We start from the raw sequence: 21,288 nt of genomic DNA, 5'->3' as shown, positions 1-21,288 counted from the left end.
TGGTAATTATTAATAATTATCAACAGGTTTAAGACTCACCAGACTTAGTAAATTGATAGTACTATATTTCCCTGATATAATTTGTCTTACTTGCATCCAATAATTTGTTAAATTTATTACCATTATTATATGTGTGAACCATTTTTTTCTTGATAGTGTAACAACTTGAGTTTCTTTTTAATTTACGATTTAATGATAATATCAACAATGGAAACAACAACAAATAGCGAATACAGGGGTTAAACATACACCTGCTATGTATCATGGCCATGCAATTCCTGATATAGCTGCACTCCTTTAAAGCCTTGTATACTTCTAAATATTTATATTTGAACTATCAGAGTTGCCATAGAACCCCAAGTTTGGTGTTATCATCATCCACACTTAAAGATATAGAAGTCATGAAGGATGTATTAAATTGCAGAGCAAAGTACACAGCATACTATTAAACACTTTTTGAATTAGCTAGAAAGAAAAAGAAAGAAAGAAAGAAAGAAAGAAAGAAAGAAAGAAAGAAAGAAAGAAAGAAAGAAAGAAAGAAAGGAAAGGAAAAAGAAAGGAAAGAAAGGAAAGAAAGAACCTTCTGCTACTTGAGCCAAAGTGGAAAGACGACATTCCAAACTAGCAGTTTCTGCTGAGACTGGCAGAATTTTTACTGCTCTATTACTTTCTATTTAATGAGCAAATTGCCTTAAGTGTACATATAACAGTGTGGTACCAAGGATAAAGATTGTAGCCAGTTTTTTTTATCAACTGTGATAATTTTTACACTTCCTACTTGTACAATGGCACTTTGGATTTAATATTTTTTAAAAAGATGCCACTTAAGAAATTAACATTATAAACTTTTTAAAATTACCATTGAATACAAGGAGCAATAAAATCAGTAATTTAAGTAAAGCACATGGAAGCATCCATTAGAACGCTGTCATAAGGACATTGATTAATCAGACTCATCCTATTTATTCAAGAGCTTTTCAGTAGGGAGATTTCAAGACAATGTTTAGAGGTAGCACCATCCATCCTTAAGGGGGCATTATAGCTTTTCTCAAGGGGCGGATATACCTAATGATAAATGCTACCCTTAAACGAGACTGCACCACTGGAAAAAATACAAAACAAAGATTCTGTTATGAGCTCTCTCTCTCTCTCTCTCTCTCTCTCTCTCTCTCTCTCTCTCTCTCTCTCTCTCTCTCTCTCTCCAGGGTCTTAGCGTGTAACTCCAGAAGTACTGGAATTTACTCTGTGAATCAGGCTTGCCTCTGCCTCCCCAGTGCTGGAATTAAAGGCATGTGCCACTTAACCCAGACTGTTGTGCTGTCTTAGTGTTCATAAGTTCTTAATGTTCCTAGTTCATAAGACCTCACCTTATGGTGTTATTCTTTCTTCTCCATTCTCCTTAGATAAGTTTTATCAATTGTCTAAAACTCATCTGAGCAAGTTCATCTCTTTAAATCTTCTTTCATTGAATTTTCTTGTCCTTTGCCTATTCACAGCCCCAAGATCTATCCCCACACCCAGACTTCAGTTAAACAAAGCTAGCACTATTGGTGCTATATTTCAGCATTGAAGCTGCATGTTAAAGGTTATACTTCACATATATTGTATATGATATATATATATATATATATATATATATATATATATATATATATATATTGTATATGATATATATATATATATATATATATATATTCTCTCCTCTCCTCTCCCATGAAACCTAATACAAGCCTCAGATAAGAGACTCCCAAAACCACTGTGGGTCATCTGTTCACCTGAAAGGCACACACTCATTTGGAGGTAGGCATAGCACTAATTGACATATTCATAGCATTATTTCACAGAATAACTCATTAACTAAGGGACTTTGCCTCTGGAAAATCTTTACCTAAAGAGAGAGAACAGAGATAGAAATGAGAGAGAGAGGGAGAGAGAGAGAGAGAGAGAGAGAGAGAGAGAGAGAGAGAGAGAGAGAGAAGAGAGAACACTTTTCTTTAGGGAAGACTAGCTAGAGGTAAGTTGCCCATGTCTCAATGGATGTCCCATGCATATGTGCATATGGGCAGAACTAATGTGGACTTAGGGTTCTGTTTTTTGTTTGTTTATGTGTTGTTTTAAGATACTAGGTTGCTAGAAAGATGGGAAATATATTGGGTGGAGGGTGAGGGAAGCTGGAGAGAGGGAGAGGAAAATAGATATGACCAGACATTTTATAAATGCATGAAAATTTAAAAAAATAGTATGGAGATAGATAGATGGATGGATGGATGGATAGATAGATAGATAGATAGATAGATAGAAGATGAAAGGGAGGGAAGGGGAGGTGAGGGGAAGCTCCAGTCTCCAGCCATTGACTAAGATAATTTAGTCCAGTGGATACATCTACAAAGCATTTCCTGCACCAGAGGCTCAAGGAACATTGCAGAAGAGAGGATGGAAAGACTAAGAGACAGAAGATCAGGGAATTTGCTGTGAGATGTGTCTTCCAGTAATATCAGAAGTTACACCCATAAAGTCTCATCAACATGACTATCCAAGTGTGAGCTGAACAAGGAGGATACCAAAGAACACATCCAAGTGGGAAAAAGCCCATGAAGCCTGAACTCTACAAGAATACCTACGGCAACTAAAGAATGCTTTAAGTGGGAGAAATAGTCTTCCCCAGGGAAAAGCACACGAGTTGGTTATCCAGTACCAAAGGGGCAGCCCTAAACACATACATATGCACATACATATGAGCAACATGAACACTGAGTTCGTGTGTGTGTGTGTGTGTGTGTGTGTGTGTGTGTCCTGATGTCCTTTATTTTTTAACTCGTTAATGGTCCTTTAGGATCTTCCATGTCTTGGCCACTTGAAATGATGGTGCAGTGAATGTGAAATACAGATGTTCTTTCTTTTGGTTGTATAACCCTCAGTGCCTCGGTGCTGGGATTACTGGATCCTATGATTGCTCCAACTTTAAAATTTTGCAGACCCTCAATAGTGTTTTCTGTTTGGACACAGTAAGTATACGCTGACCAGTAACATATGAAGGCTCTTTTCTCTACATCCTCGTTAATAAATTTCTAGATTTGTTTTCTTGTAACAGGATTTTAACAACTATGATATGTGGATTGAGTTGCATTTTCTTGATGATTAATACTAGTTTTTACTTTCTCATTTGCATATTATCTATCAAGGCCCTTTAACTGTAATCAAATTATTTTGTGGTGGTTTTGTTTATATATTTTTTGATATAGATTCATAAAAGTGTTTGTATATTTTGAGTATAAATTGTCAGATACATGACATGAGAATACAATCTTACTCCATAGGTTGAAACTTTCTCTTTGTTTCTTTGGCCAGGCATAAGCTTTTCAGTCTGATGCAATTCCTCTTGCTGGTTTTTGACTGCGTAGCCTGTGTTAAAACAATCTTTTTCTAGACTAATCTTAACAAACTCATTGCCTTTTATTTTTTTAAATAGTTTTGTGTTTTTATCTGTTTGTGTTTAGGCTTTAATTATGCAAATAATTGCATAGCAAGATACAGAAAGAGAAATATTTAATAATATTATTTATATGTAAAACTTAAATAGTTACACATGCACTAGCCACATAGCTTAGGTAGTGAAGGCATCTGACAACCACATGTATATCTGAAACATACATGTTGGAAGGAGAAAGCCAACTCCTACAGGTGGTCCTGTGACCCCCCCAACACACACACACACACACACACACAGAGAGAGAGAGAGAGAGAGATGCACACACATGCACACATACATATGCACACATTCATGTGTGCACATACAAATAAATAGATAATTAGATAATTAATTAATTAATACAATATAACAAAACATTTTAGAAACTCATCAAACACACACATTAACAGTCGAATAAAGAATGATGGTTGTCACAGGGAAAAGGAGATTTTGATCAAGACATATAAACTTTTTATCAGGTGGTATAAATAGATTCCAGGAACCTAATGAATAACAGTGTGAAAGCCTTAACAATATACTATATTGACTTAGAATTAGCCATGAAGTTTCTCAACACACACACAGAGTGGAGGTAGAGGGAGGGAGGAAGAGTCTTCAAAGGTCTCAAAATGTTTATACACATGCTCATATAATTTATTTCTCCAATATACCTATGAAGCCTAAAATTATAGCATAAAGAACGAAACCATGTTTCAAGTGACATTGTAAGTTGTTCTAAAGTTTCTTAACTATCTTCATTGGAAGCATCTGAAATGATTAAGATATCCAGGAGAATATTAACTATCTCCAGTATAACCTGCTTGTGGATCTACTCTTCCACATTTCATATATTTAATAATAACTCCCTTAAAATATTGCATTCTAGTTATTCAGAGTCAATGAAAAAGCTAAGCATCATGACTAAAGAGATGGACTTAATAGTTAGTAAATAGTTCTTAGGAAAGATTATTTGTAATTACATGGTCAGTTTAGTATAACGTTTCTTAGACCTTTGTATTACACCATCAAACACAGAAGACCTCTTTCCTTCCTTGGGTATTTAGCTATGCCAACACTCCATTCCATTTTCTGGTATGTTTCAAGCCACTTCCTATCAATTATATCTGTTGAGTGCTAACTTTGAATGACTGTGGAGCTCTGTCCTTATAAACACTGAATGTACTTGAAAGGAGAAAAAAATTCTACTCCTCAAATTTCATTTCTTTTTATCTTTTTTTCTAAGAACTTATTGGTGATTTCATTCTGTATCCCATTATAGGAATGGCATCACAGAATAAAATATAAGCTGACAGTTCGCGGATTTATTATCGTATTTGATATATTCACATTTCAAGAGTGATGTTCTACAGTTAAATGAATCCACAGAGATTAAATCTCCTTAAAAGGAATCAATCCCCTCCTAGTGGGATTTGCCTGCCAATGTGGCTCGATCAAACCCTAATTGGGTGTGTACTTTTGGAGATTGCAACAATTTTCATTTGCTCATCTGTTTGAAGTAGAGTTATTTTATTTTGAGTCTTAATATCTTCAACTATTGATTTTTTCTGACTTATTACAATTGAATGCATTCACATTAGTGCCTTGCAATGAAAGTATCAACACCAATAGAAAATTACATTTTGGCAATTGTATTTAACTCGTGTACTTGAAAAATCAGTGTGTGAGGAAATTAAAACCTCCAATTTTCATAAATATTAGCTTCAAGTGTTGTAATTAAGATGCCAACCAGACTCATGAGTGTCCTGGCTGGAGGGTTGCCAGTGAACACCTTTTTGTCCCCTTGCCGTTTCATAACTTGCTTATTTATAATTTCCCCTCATTGGCAGATTCCTAGATTCACTCCAGGGATTCAGTGAAGACTCCATATTTTACTGTTTATTTTCCGTCCTTATTTAACCCTAAGCAGACTACTTCACATCTCCCCATGTTGTTCTTTTCCTCTCAAGAAAGGACTTATCACATAAAACACAATAATGTTTGATGATCTCAGTGACTTTCCCAAGATACTCACTTGATACCAAAATATACATGTAGCTGGATGGGACTCTTGACTCTGCAAGCAATGTTTGTTAACACTCTACTACAATACACTTAGATTTCAAAATGGTGAATGCTTGGGTTATGAAAGGATAACAGTCATGGCAGATCTGTATGAAAGCAGTGAATCCAGCCAGAGTACCAGTGCTCCTGGAAACAGGTCCAGTGAAGCCCAGGCCCTCAGCCATGTGGGGAGGTTAGAAAGTGAACAGTACCAGATTTAGCTTAGAGTTACACCTGTACACAGGAACTAGCATTTCAGGCTCTACAGAATACACATTTCCAGCTCCACATTTCTACTTTCCTTGTTGAAGTGTACAGGACATTCACTGTCTGATGAGTAACTCTGTGTATTAACTCTTTTATGGCAACTTTTAAACTAAAATATAATTTTATCATTCTCTTGCTTCTAATTCTCTCTCATTCATTTCCCCTCCTACCTACCCTACCTACTCTACATCACTCCCTCTCAAATTCATGGCCTCTTTTTCTTTGATCATTGTTGTTACACACATATACACAGACACACACACACACACAGAGAGAGAGAGAGAGAGAGAGAGAGAGAGAGAGAAAGAAAGATACACACACACATACACATACATATATGTGCATGCATGTATATATATAAAACTTGCTCAGTCCATAAAATGTTACTTTTATCTATATGATTTCCAGACTGACTACTTGTTATTGAATCACCAGTTTGGAGACTCATCCTGGGGGAAAACTGTTGTTTCTCTTGCTTTTAGCATTCATTTGTTGTCCGTAGTTCTTTGTCTAGGGGTGGTGTGAGTAGGATTTCTCTCCTCCACATCAGCATATCTATTGATCCTGATTGATCAGGTCCTGTTTAGGCAGCCATTTTGTTGCATCACCATAAACAAAGCTCCCATGTCATTTCTAAGAGACAAAATTTCACAGCAGATTTCCTGGTCCTCTGCCTCCTACAATCTTTCTACTTTCTCTTCTGTAATGTTTTCTGAGACAGGTATGGGAGGTTGTACAGATGTATCTGTTGACCTTAGAACAACTCTACAGTCAGATAGTCTCTGTATTTTGACCTTCAGTAGCTTTCTGCACTGGTCTTCATCTGCTGTGAAGTGGAGCTTCTTTGACAAAGGGTTATTATTTAGAATGTAGTTAGGAATTATATTGGTCTAGTAAAGTGTCCATAGTTTCTTGCAATGTCCATGGACCTCACCAATTTTAGGCAATTGTCTAGGTTTCCATTCTTACACATGATTTCTTTCCTGCTGAATGTGCCCTAAGAGCAGCTAGATAGCTATTGGTTACTCCCAAGATATGAGTGCCACTACTGAACTTTTAGGGATATTGTTCTTGATCAGTCTTTGTTGAGGTTCTTAGACATCTCTTCTGGATAGGACTACTAGTTGCTACCCTCCCTCGGTAGCTTGCATATCATCTTCCAGTATTTTGGAAACTAGTCCTCCTCAGTGTGGAGACTTTTAGGTCAGATCCAGCTAGAATCTACTGAGTCCTTGTGTCTGAAATGCATGCTGTCTTCAGTAGGAACTTACTTTCAACCTCTGGGAAGCAACCAAGAATCCTAATGATAGCTTAGATTCATTGAGGAATCTACCCCCATCAATAGCTGAAAAGGAGGTTTGTCACCTCAGAGCTTTTGTTTGTCTATGGCTCTTGGGGCAGAGGAAAGCATTATCAGCTCAAAAGGTAGAACCTCATTTAAGCTATATGAATATTTCATATATACTATAATTTTAAGTAAAAATAAAAGGATGAGATTTCTTATGACTTTTCCACACATTCTTAGTGTTATGTAATACTTCCCTCATCCTATCTCACTTCTCTGACCCTTCCCAATTAAGTCTACTCCTGCTTTTTTCATTTACCCCTTCATATAACCCTTATCCTGGTATGTGTAGTAACTTTTGATCACTACATGTTCCAACTCATGTTTAAAAACATGTTTTGCATATTGCCTCTTATAAATAAAATATGAAAATGTTGATCCTTAAGGGATGCCTTCCTCATCAGACACAAACTACATAATAAGCCATCGTTAACTGGAATGGAAAGGAAGAATATGAATCAGACAAGGTAACTAATCTCCTCCATATCCTAAAGCCATTTTATTGGCTATCTTTAACTTAACTTTTAAAATACTCTCCTTTAATTAGATAAATTCATAATGCAATGATCTCTAGAAAATAATATTATCTTCACTTCCTGAGGCTGAAAATATTGACTCAGTCTTCTTTGTCTACATGGCAGACTTGGCATTGGCATTAGACTTTCATAGTCATTAGCATTTTTTAATTAGAAAGAATAAAATATAAAGTAATATCATATGAAAAGCAGTAATATCAACAGTGTATACTCAAAATATAAAATGGTAAGTTTACAAGCATAATCGTATTTCTACACTCATTCTATGAATTATTCAAAGAAAAAGCAAAATGTGTTTTGCTTAGATTTTAGAATGTGAATCATTTTGTCATAAAAAATGATCATGTTTAATGACGTGAGTCACATCTTTTAAGACATATGATAAATATTCTACATGGAAACTGAGACTAACATGTCAGAATCTCCTAAGTTAAAAACAAAAGAAGACCCCTCCCAGGGAGCATTAGTAATCATGAGAGATGCATTATCTCTTGGTTCATGACCTCAAGAATGCTGGTTAAAGCTTACCTTGTGCACTAAAGTGTGCTTTGGCTTCGTCCAGAGATACAGATAACTCATGATAGCCTTTTAATAACTTGAACACAAATGGCTACGGAGTGAATAATTTTCATCCTGAGTAAATTTGGCCTTACTAGTGCAAGGACAAGCAAATTAATCCACGAAAGTGCTCATGTTGCACACAGAGATACCTATACACTGACTCCCATGCTCCCCAACCTTCTAGGTTGTGCTGATTTCATCACCACATGAATGTGGCACCAAGGCACTGGGTGATCACCTGATTGTCTTTAGAATACAATATTTATTTGTACTTATTTTTCCCAAGAATCATTTATCTACTATAAGACAGGAAGTCTTGTAGTGTAAAGTAATTAGCACTCCATTTCTGGATCATCCTTTCCATTTCTTGTTCTCTTGGAGACAGATGCTCTAAGTCATTTCTATTGAGGCAGATCTTGCTGACAAAGCGTTTACATTAGGGTTATCGCTGTCAAAGCAAAGTGGAAAATGGAAACTACTCCATTTCCATCCCAAGCCAAAACAAACAAACAAAAAAACACTTGGAGTGAAACAATGGTGACATAGAGGAGAAACCTATAACAATTCCTGTAAACATTTTGATGAATAATTTAAAATGTATTAGCTATAATAAAATTTTCTATCATTCAAGTGACTACACTATATTTTCTTTTTTAAAAATAAAGAAGATAAATCAAACATTACTTAAATTGAAATTACAACTAGCCTACACAAAATACCATTATCATGAAAATAAAACTTTCTATAAATACTCATCAATGCTTCAACATATGCTATTTTTTCTACTAAGTTATATTAACCTTCAAATATGTATTTCTTAAAAGTCCTCTGTGATTATTTAGTTTTACAGCATAGTTCCACTTACAGATACCAAACTATTCCTAAGAATTCAGTTATTTTTCATTATAGTTGTATTTGAAAAACTTCTCTGAAGCATCATTATATTTTTCATGAAATTAGAATATAGTCAAGCAAACCTCATACTGTGTTGAAATTTTTAGTAGACTAATACAGTGAAGAATTCCATCCCATATAGTAGTTATTTTGAAAAAAATTAGTTGCCACTGGTTGACTTTTGCATTCATTAGTTTGCAATATCTCTCCAAAATAAGTAAATATATGTATCTTATTATTTTGTTTTATCCCTCTATGTGATATCCGTGGTGTCTTTTTCCTATCCAGATTTTCTCCAGGTTCTTGCTTCTATAAAAATTCACATGAAAGTTCACACAATGATTGAATTCATCACACAATGATTGAATTCATACCTAGTACCAAAATACAGTTTCTGATGAACAACAACTTGTGAAAATTGTATTTGGGGTCACTATCATGTGAACTGAATTCTTTTTAACATTTAGTGTTTGATTTATATTTTTGAAATCGCTCTTCATCTACTTTTATCCTGATAACATATTTTTGTTCAACTTCTTGCAGTGATTTTTGAGCATTTTAAAAGAAAATGATTATTCAAATATGTCATTGTGTGCTAATAATTATTTCAATTAAGTACCCTTAATAGCTCATTATTGAAATGTCTACTTGAAGCATTGTACATAAAACTAGACTAACAACTTTGTATTTATTTGAAACTTTCCTTGGGTTTAATAGCGAATGTAGAATGAATACTGTGTTAGCAATTTACAATCGCCAAACACATGATTAGCTTCTCCTACTGCACTTCTAAAACTCAGTATATAGCTTTAATGCTGTTCAAATGAGCTTGCCCAGGCACAGAATCATTACTGTCCCATGAATAATGGTTTTTACATATTTAAATATTTTTCCCTTTAAATTACTTTCATTTATGGCTGAAGCTGCCTAATGCCAAAACTTATGGGTTAAAATTAGCACTAATATTGAGTTCTACTTATTTATGCAAATATTTCAAAATTACTTTGAGAAGCCAGAAATTCACACTAAAGTGTTCAGCTAATCAGCACCTCCATATTCTAAAACATGAATGAAATCATTAAGTCCCATTTTGAATTTTTGGTTTCAATATTTATCAACAAGGGTTATTTAACACTCTTTGAATATTATTGAATTTAATAGTACTATCCATTCATCAAGCTTATGTGAAAAGACAGAGCCTTCCAGTGAAAGCATGGACTATGTTATTATTTAGTGGAGGGTATGCATGTTGGAATGAGGGAGGAACTGGCATGGCAGGTGAACGCTGTTCAATGGCCACTATGAAAGTGATTCAAGTGTAACTAAATAGATAGAGGATAAGTACATACGGCAAGAATATACTACTCTATAATCCTCAAAGACAGCAATGCAGGCCAACTACATATGATACTTAAGTGTAATGGATTTTTCTTGTGAAATTTTTCCTGCCCAATTACCAGTTAGTTTCATTATTTCTCTCCAGTTAACAGATAGTACAAGCAAGCAGGAAACATCGGGAAGAGAAGGCACTGAATAATAGCAATGCCATTTCCAGTGGCCTTCCTTCAGGCAAAATGACATATATACAAATATTTAAAAATCAATAACAACAACAAAAACATCCAGCCACATACCACTTCTTTAACCAACTGTTACCAACGTTTCTGAAAACGAAGCCAGCAGATATATTTATGTATAGCCCGCTATTTGAATTTTGATTTAGAGAGTATTGATCCCTATGGCTTACACAATTGTCTTCATCTCAGTTAAAAACATCCCTAGAAAGGAAGAGAAAAATTGGGAGCATTGTTCTTGAGGATGAGGTCACCTAAGGAGAGAACTGTGGTTCACTTGAAGTGAACACCTCTCTCTGTCTGTCTCTCTGACTCTGACTCTCTGTCTCTGTCTCTCTGCCTATCACTCTCCCCCCACACGCTACTCCCCCCTCCAATCAAGCAAGCAAGCAAATTTTTCTTAATTATTTCTCTGACCAGCCTGTCTGTTCAGGCTGCATTTACAATGAAAACTGTGTTGTGAGGCAGAACAGACACATGACTGCTCATCTAGTGACGGTGGCAGATACAATGATATTTGGAAATATCCTGTCATTCGGCTTCCCTCACTTGTTCAGCTCCTGGAGTGCCGATAACAAAGAGGCGAGACCGCACTGACTTTGTAGTCTTTTGTGCTACCAGCTACTTTATAGCCTCGTATTACACAAGCCTCGGTCACCTTGGTGACCACATACCCTTTTGAACATTTTGTCGTTGTTGTGTTTTTTCTAAAGGGTTTCTTCATAACTTATGAATCCCAAGCACCTTAATGAGTGTCCTGTAGGTAGCCTGTTGTGCAGGGTTTCAGGAAAACAGAACTATGTACTGGAGACACAATAGCAGTAATCCCATTAATTCTATGCAGTAGGGGACACCAGGAAAAAAGCAGTTCCTTTGTTTGTTTGTTTGTTTGTTTGTTTTGTTTTTTTATTTTTTATTGGATATTTTATTTACACTTCAGATGCCATCCCCTTTCCCTATTCCCCCCCTTAGGAAACCCTTATCCCATGCCCTCTTTTCAAAGAAGCAGTTTCAATGAACTGGGAAAGCATCTCTGTTCATGCACGGGCTGCTGAACATAAGGGATGTTCTCATCCTCATCGCTGGTGCACTGAATATGAGTCTTCATTCTCATCTGAGGACAGGCCTCCCTGCTTATAACACTGACAGTCAGTAACAAACCACATTCCTACCACTTATCCATGACCCTGTATCAATAACAAATGTTATAAGCAGTAACACTCTTAGGTAATAACTGTGCAAACGTTTCCCACTGTTCGTTCCTTTTTAGAGCCTGAGAGATTGAGACAGATTTCCATGTGGAAATATGTCTTGCATTTAACTTTAAAATTTTGAAATCAGATTTGGACTTCATTATACTTAAATAAACATGGCGTTCTTCAAGTTTACAACTTGCCATATTTTTATTAGTATTATAATATATGAATCTTCATTTCTTGACCTCACCCCACTGCTTCACAAACAAACAATGTGGTACATTTGCCCAATCTTGATACCTTCTTTCTACATATATACATCTGCCACAATCCAGCATGTCACCAAGTCGTCCTTTTCTAAGTCCTGGCCATAGAGGGCTGTGATCAATATTAAAACTCTTATTGTGTTAGTAAGTAACAAAACTTTATCCAAAAGGCATAGTGTGATAATGTGACATGGACGATTAGCAGGACTGTTCCCGTTTTGTACAGGCTGTGGAACCCCCTGATACTTGCCAGAGGCTGTTTACATGTATGTTTGGGCTGTGTGACAATAGAACCAGAAATCCATGAGAAATAATCAGATGCACACTCCTGCTTACCAGCTTAGAACGTCACATGACAAAGTTTAATTTACTGGCCAAGGTTGGACCCAGGTCAAGCAAAGGTGCCAAATCCCAGTCGTCTGACTTCCACCCTACTGTTCCTCCTTACACAAAGTTCAAGTCATGAACATTAACAAAAACACAGGCTTTATCAAAAACAAAGTAAATTCCAGTAGCAAAGCTATGATAAACACACAGGTCTCTCAAGTCGAATAGGCAGAGTCCTTGAATCAGCCCCCATTTCAGAAAGTATCTGTCCATCGCTGAGACCTCTTGAGAATCCCAAACCCATCTTAACTGTGCTTTAAGAAAAAAAACAAGGCAGCTTTAAACTACAAGGATACAGTGATTCCTTTATAAACTGATATGAGCACTGGGTGATTATTTTTACACAGAGAGAAGCTGTAGACCAGAGTTGGGAAGGCACAGTCTCCATAAGCTACTCAGTTTAAGAATGTTAGGTTTCTGGTTCTCTGGGAGTTTGCCAGTTTTGTCATTACAATCCCACAGTGCTTCCTGGTCTCAAGTGCTTGTCCATACCTATATCCCTTCAACACAGAAGGAAACTCTCAGGTCTGTATCATACAACTTCATATCAACCATTCCCTCTTAGAAAACAAAATGACTACAAATGGCTCAGATACAACAACATTCAGTTCTTGTAATGCACAAAATCTCCTCCTCAAAACCAAAGTGCTCTGTGGGGTGGGGTGGGGTGGGGTGGGGTGGGGTGGGAGGAGGTGGAGTTCAGGAAAAGGGGGTGGTGGGCTGCTCTTACTGGGGCATGTTTTTTTATTTTTTGTTGAACACTGTTTTGTAAAACGTATTTAGAATGTAACACATTGGAACTCAGGATTCATCAGCATCTGACTAGTTACTAATGCTTGCCACAAATTTGGAAGCATCCACTGCATGCAGTTAACATGGCACCTGGGAAAACGTGTCTCCATATGATTATGATTGATATGCCACAGTTGGGAGCATCATTATTCTGCTCACAGATGCAAGAACCCTAGCCAGCATTAGACAACGGGTGCTCTTAACTGAAGCAGTAGCGAAAGATTTGATTCACCTCCTCCTGCCTGCTTTCTTGCCACCTTCAAGCTGAACTTGAAGAGGAAGGCAGACGACTGATCACAAAATGTGGACCAGGTCACATGTAGAGAATGATGCTCTGAATGTTGCACGTGAGGGAGATACAGATACCAATGACAGGTACCACACCTTCCAAGACACTGTGGAGAAAACCTTGGCTCTCTGAGTGTTACTGACAAAGGTCACCAAAATTGAACCAAGAAGAGAATAAGCTCAGGGGAGGGGCTACTAAATGATGAGAGCTTGGGAATGTTGCTTGTTTTTACAGTTCTTTGTCCATCTGTTTGTTTGTTTTATCAAAAGCGACTTTTTGCATAAACTCTTGTAAAGTCCTTTGTGTTGCTTGAAATGACTATCATTATATTGCTTCAATATCCTCTTGAAACAAGGCCAGCGTTGAGAGTGTGTTCAGGGTAAAGAATCTCTTTACTAGTACTTAGCTTTTAAAAGGGGGAGTAAAGACCTGAGGATGATGTGGGGCTTAGATTCTGAGGAGTTTCTTTTGAATCTTAGGCTGTATTATCCTATTCTGTGTTACTGTATAGGGAAAACCAGGGAAGGTGTGTACAGAGCAGGGACAGAAAGCAGTGGAGAAGTGCATCTGACATGGCACATGTAGCTGGATGCAGCACTGGAGGCTGACAGTAATAGAAGATTAATTAATGATGAAACTTAGTTTTGTGAAGCATTTTACAGATTATAATTTTTGAACCTGGTATCTTCCGCTAAACTTGGGATGACCCCTCCATGGCCACATATCTAAATGTATCCTTTCATTGCCTTCTCTAATGCCATGAAACTATACGCAGGATTCTGCCAGTCATTGTGATGTTGTTTGGCAGATTTCAGTTTGGCCTATACATAAACTTTCTTTGTGCTTAAGGACATTTGCTGCTTTTCCAGAACACCAGGGTTCTGTTACCAGTAACCCTGTTGAAAAACTTGCAAGCAGTTGTTACTACAGCTTCATGGGATCTGATACTCTTTTCTGGCCTCTTCAGTTACCAATACATATATGTCTCCCACACATACACACATATACACAGACACATAACACATAATAAAATACATCTTTTTTTAAGACACTGGGGAAGGTCTCCTGCTGTTTTCTAGCCTGTATCTCACCATGCTTCATACAACCTTGAACCTCTTCTGTTTACTTTTTACCATACTCCTTTTATTTTTAGGTCTTTAGGTACATTTGCTTGAGGTCATTTCCCATTTCTAACTTTCCATGTCCCTCCCATGCTTATCCATGAGATTTCAGCAGCCACTCAATGACCTAAATTCCTTTCATGGTAACCAGTTTCCTGAAGGTTACACCACTTTCAGAGAGTGCCATGGGCTGTTAACCAAGCTATTGACATGTGAACTTTCAGGGTACATTTTAGATACAAACCATACCATGCCTTCATTACCACCAGTGTGCTGAAAACTTTCACTCTGCTCCTATTGCACACTGGCCTTTCTTCACAAATCATGTATCATGCAGCTAGTTGCCTATGTCTGTACAGTTCTTTTTTTGCCATCCATATTACCTAGTATATGTATTAAAGAGTAAAGCTATTCACCCATACTACTACATATTAGTAGATAGCTCAATAAATATTAGTAAATTGCTCAATAAACATTAAATTAGTATGTGTCTTAGTGAAGAAGGAGGAGGAGGAGGAAAATTTAAAGTATATTATGTGACAAGCTTATAAATATTTGCATATGATAACTCCCAGAGAATCATAAAAGTCCAATTATATGTTAGTGCTAGTGCTATGTGTTATCTATAGAATTTAATATATTGAAAGTATTATAGTGAGTGATATTTTATCTGCTTTGTCTTCCTTTTTTGCTGGTAAAAGAAAATTTACTCCCTTCTAGGAGAAAAAAAGAACAACCAGTGATTATCAAAGAAGGGGTAATTAGATGATTTTTAATCTTCAGTAGGTTTCTGAGATAAGAGTATGAATAAGAGAATTTCAAATGTAGTAGGCAGTGTAATGAAGGAACATCAAAAGGATCCATTTGTAAAAATGTATAAGAACTGTGGCAAAAAAAAAAAGCTATGGTTTAATGTTTATTTTGACAAATGAAGATATTAATATGCACTTGCATAGAAGATCAAGAGTTATTTGGTTTGCTTCTGTTATTGATTCAGACTAGCAAATCACTGCTGTAGGCTCCCCTGTGACCATCTGTGTCCATGTGCTGTTAAAGTGACTTAATTTCCAATGTGGCTCTGCTATCATGCTTACTAGATCCTGGCCATACTGTCCTATTGATCGAATCCATTCCTAAAGTCACTGCACAGTCAAAAAAATGTGAAAGGTATCTATCATGGTACGTGTCTTGATCACTACGTGATACCCTGTTTTCATGGGACCAAGTCTTAATAATTTCCAGTAGAAAGCTGGGCTACCATTTCCTTTGTTTGTAAGACTCCTGTTGCTACTTGTACTGGAATACTATTGGAAGCTAAGTAAATGCTATAAAGGAACTCTTTTATAATTGAAAACTTAGGATTAATAAAAAATTCATAATAGTTCCAAGTTCCTTAGTATATAAGATATCCAATGACCCTATTATACTGCATATGAAATATATATTTCCTTCTGAAATAAAGCAAGCCTTGTATACACCTAACCTACATTCACTCTTTTCATCTGTGTTTCTGAAATGTTTTGTACATTGTTGTTATAATTTTATTGATTTAATTGATTCCTATTTTTTTTTTTTTTGGTGCTTATTAATGACCCGAGTACTTTTAAAGTGAGAAAAGTCCTACGTTTATGTAGTTTTATATATTTTTCATCACAAGTATCTCTATCTTGGACATTGGTCACTGCTTCTACAGTTGCTTATAATATTCATTATTTTGTTTGTCATTTTTTTAACAATTATTCTTACCTTTTGTTAAATATTAGAATAACCAGAGAATTTATCAAGAAACTCAAATCAACTGACATTCTCTCCTCAAGTTAAAATTCTGGATTTCTCACTGAGATGAAAATTGGGTGCCAAAATTTTAATATGAACCTAGGTATTCATACGATATATTTCATGTGTGTGTTACTTTCCCTCATTGTTTCATGACTCTAAACCTCACAAGAAAGTGTACTAATATTAGTTAAAGCATTGATTAATTGATCCATGCAGACAAAATTGTTGTAATTTTGTAGAATAATGAAGACCTAAGAATTACAATTTCAATGAACATGTAGAAATGCTTTTCCTTATAAAAACAAAAAAAAATCAAAGAAAATTTGAGATAAAAGTGTATTTCTCAGAAATTATTGGATTCTTTTATGATGTTGGAATATATCTTGGATCAAAATGGTATTAACTCTAAAATCTTAAATTATAAAAGTTTGATCCTTGGTACTTCAGTAAAACAATAATTAACTTATTGACTATTTCAAGTGTAGTTAAATTATTAATCTTCCCACTCAACTTCCACCAGAAAATTACCACCTGTTATTTACAAAAGCTAAAAACCCCTGAGTAAGAGTTGCTGTGCCATTAGTTTGGATGACTTTGTGTAAACCTATCCCTACTTGGACCTTACAATGATTCCGTGAACCAGCATGAAAATGCTTCCTGATAACACACAGCTGCCTCTGTGGGGTCAAGCCTTTGACCCTATTTTAAATCTTATCATACAGGATCTCTACCAGTTCAATACTGATTGATGTGAGAATTTTTTTCTTTTTTTTTTTTATAGTATGGAATAGAGTTTATTTAGGGCATGGGGAGGGGAGTTGAGGATGCAGTAGAAATAGAGAAAGTCAGAGAGAGGGAGAGAGATGCAGATGGGAGAGGAGGAGGAAGAGGAGGAGGAGAAGAAGGAAGAGGAGGAAGAGAAGGAGGAGGAAGAGAAGGAAAAGGAGGAAGAGGAGGAGAAGCTGTCCAGGAACATGTGGAGATAGAGAAGGGGAATGAGGAGATAAGGGACAGAGAGGGTAAGAGGGTCAGAGAGTAAGAGAGAATTTATTTTCAAATCTGATAAAACAAAAGTCATAGAATCAATCTTTGGTTCTCGAGGTTATAGCTCTTTCATCATACATAACTTATCCTGTTCTTTTCTGTGTATCTGTCTACTGATGTTGTTAGCTGAGTATGTGTAGAAGGCCGCCTGACCTAGTGAAGATATTTTGGATCCAGTCTGTGGTTTTTATTCTAATATAAAGTGTCTGTTGTTTCTCCTGAGATCTCTATCTTTCTCATCACCATGCTGAGGTTCAGATTTCTCTTAAAGAATGGCCAGCACACACCTGTGTTGTTGTGGACCACACTGCCCCATATTTGGGGGCCACTATGTTGTGGCTGCGCTGCCCAACACTTTGGGCTAAGTGCTCTGGTACGAGGGGATCAGACAACAGGGTCTAGCAAAAGAGAGAGTGGGGATGGAAGAGACACGAAGAATGGAGACAAACCGGAGTGTGTGACCAAGTCTCATTTACTAAAAGAAAAACCCTGGGTATATACACACTTCATCATGTGCCTTGCAGTCGTGGGTAAACAGGGGAACACAGCTGAAGACACTTTACCATGTGCGACTTGCAGTTGGGGGCACTAAACAGCAAAACAAGATATGTATGGAAAACAAGATGTTTATCAGAGTATGTTCAGCTGCTGTGGGCTGTTGAAAACAAGTCTCTTGTCAGGGTACATGGCTCGAGATGGCTGCAAAAATGATAGCCGCTTTCTGCTAAAAGTCGGCTGGCAACACTGTGTGCCTAAGTCACATTTTCCTTGTAGTCATCTACCACCTTTAGCTCTTACACTCTTTCTGCCCTGTCTTCTGCCATGACCTCTGAGCCTCTGGAAGATAGAGTACCTTGTATATGTTCTATTTATTTATAATTAGACCTCTGTTGTCTCTTATTCTCTGCACCTTTGCCAGTTCTATGTCTCTATGGTAAGTATCATATATGATGAGGGATGAGATATTCTTTAATTATAGGTCATTAATATTTGTTTAATACTATGTTTATTTACTAGAATAATAGGTTCTCTGGTAGGGTCTATCATCTAATCGTAGAACCTTGACCTTCTAATAGTGCAGATACATGTTTCACCTTTTAGGTTGGCTTTTAAATTCAACAGGAAAGTGGTTGGTTACTCCTTTGAGATTTGTTTCACTACTGTAATATGGGCATTTCTTGCCAGGTTGATTGTTATTGGCACTCACAGTTACATATCTGGGTAAATTAAAGATTGCTTTTCTCCTCAAGTAGCTCGGACACTACCTCCTAACACTATAAAAGCTAGCCATCATGGATGAAGCTTTAAAGTCAGTACCAGCTTGATTTCTTGAATATATGGTTTCTTCAACTATAGGGTCTCTTGTTGACACAGCAGGAAATTTGTATATGTGAACTCACGTTGGTCATAACCCCATGCACAAGGCTGCACAAGTCTAATCAGAACATTGCTAAGAATGGAGAGGCGAGTGGGGTATGAGGTTCCACTACTAACTATGGAACTATTAGAAACTCTTAGCTGCTGAAAGAGGAAGGATCAGTGTGCTCTGAAAGTGTAACCCCTTTTATTTTTAGTAACATCAAAGCACAAAATTGGCTTTGATGTTACTAATAATACAAACACACAAACCTGAGTTGGAAAAGAGGGAAAATGTGTCTGAGATGAGAAGGGGCATGAAGAGGGAATGTTATCAAAATATATTGTATGCAATTCTCAATTAAATAATAAATAAAAATGAAATAAAAAAGAATTAAAAATGTGGGTGTATGCACCCTCCCCCAAAACCAAATAAGCAAAATATCACTTTCTTCATTTCTTTGTGAGACCCTTTTTAAGACTGCTATTTAAATTTTTATGAAAATAATTTGTAATTATATAAGTGGATAGTTATATTTATCCTAACCCAGGAATTCAGACATAGTTTAACTGGTTAAGTAAACAAAATAAAGTACTGGTTTTTTGAACTCCCACACCAGCCAATCCTAAATGTATTAAATCAAGGTGTTTTTCTTAGCCTGAAAAGTTAAATAGCAGGTGTAGTACGTAATGAACTGCAGCAATTGGACTCATTGGTGTGGCAAATAGATTGTGATATTCATTTCCAATTAAAGTTCCTTTGCAAAGATCAATGAAGCACATTTTCACAAATTGAATCACACTGAACTAATAAACAAAATTCTCTCATCCCTGTTGAAGGAAAAATATTATTTCCTTAACATTTAAAATCCCACTATTAATTATGAGATTCAAGGGGTAGGAGAGATCACACATTTGTTTACTTATCTGTGTTTCACTTTCTATTCTATTTAAAGGAAGGTTAGGAACACTAACTATTATGCAGCAGCTACAAAGAATAATTTTCCAGCTTGAATGTCTCGGTCTTTGAACCATGAGCATTTTTACTTACTAAATAACATGCTTGTGCTAATGACTAAGGGTCTGATCTTTAGTAAATTAGAAAAAAATCTGTTACGGAGTAACCTTTAATTAATGAATGCACAATGTATATTTGCATTTAAAACAATGGCATTTGTTGAAAAAAGGAAAATGGCTTAATATTCTGCCTCTAAAATCACTGAGCTGCTCAGAAAAATTAAAATGTTAACTCAACTACCATAAATGTCACTACTTTACTTGAAATATATACAAATGCTATGATATTCATTTCAAAAACCTCCTAACCTTTCACCTCCCCTTGATATTTCTTTCAAAGTATACTTTTGAAAACTGTTATATATTTTTAGTTTCAGTTTAAAGTTTTCAAAGATACTAATATAGATAAGGAGGAAAAACAAACAAACAGAAATGGAGCCACCCCTGAACAAAGGTTCAGATCTTACAAGAACCATGTTTTCCAACAAGAGAAACTCCAGTGGAAATGTACAGGAAAGATTTCCTGTCTGGGAAAACCCTAGATCTTAAGAATGCTTTTTCATGCCACGACCAACTACTTCAAAGGGTGTTTCCTACCAGATCAAGGAATGATCTGACATTTGTGAACAATTCTATAATGAAAAAGATTTACCAAATAAGACCACCAGTCTTAATGGCACCGAGACAATTTTACAATTTCTGTGAAGGTGAAGAACTCAGCAGGAATATTGGGGTTAAAGAAAGTTGGGTTTTTTTTGTTGGTTTGTTTGTTTTGGTTTTTGTTTTTTACAAACACAAATCAGACACATATATCTATATGGAACAGAATAGAAGAATCAGATATAAACCTATGCAACTAAAGCTGATTTTTGATGAAGATATCAGACATACACACTAGAGGCAAGGCTTTCTCTTCGACAAACAGCTGGAGAAGCTAGATAGCCATATGCAAAGGAGGATGCTTAACATGTCTCTTCCTATACAAGATTCAATCTAAATAGACGAAATGCACTAGTGAATGACCTCAAATTCCTGAACAGCCAAAGGAAAGAAGAGAAAGAACAATTTAAGGTTTAGGCCTATATAAGAACTTTTGTCAGGCCCGGCAGTGGTGGCACATGCCTTTAATCCCAGCACTTGGGAGGCAGAGGCAGGCAGATTTCTGATTTCGAGGCCAGCCTGGTCTACAGAGTGAGTTCAAAAACAGCCAGGGCTACACAGAGAAACCCTGTCTTGAAAAAACGGAACAAACAAACAAACAAACAAAAGAACTTTGTCAGTAGGACTTCAGATGCTCAGAAAATAATGGCTTCACCATGTTAGATGACTTCTTT

General features: G+C 36.3%; 1 protein-coding gene across 2 annotated transcripts in view; it reads left to right on the top strand.

Moving 5' to 3' along the window:
- The window catches only part of Spag16 (sperm associated antigen 16), an 856,168-nt gene that overhangs the window by 746,399 nt on the left and 88,481 nt on the right, over window positions 1–21,288 (top strand). The gene's annotated exons all lie outside the window — the stretch shown is intronic.

The sequence above is a fragment of the Arvicanthis niloticus genome, chromosome 3 (assembly GCF_011762505.2).
Source record: "Arvicanthis niloticus isolate mArvNil1 chromosome 3, mArvNil1.pat.X, whole genome shotgun sequence".
In the NCBI taxonomy this organism is placed as follows: Eukaryota; Metazoa; Chordata; class Mammalia; order Rodentia; family Muridae; genus Arvicanthis; species Arvicanthis niloticus.
The sequence above is the reverse complement of the archived record's forward strand: the minus strand, read 5'-3'. Positions and strand labels throughout refer to the sequence as shown.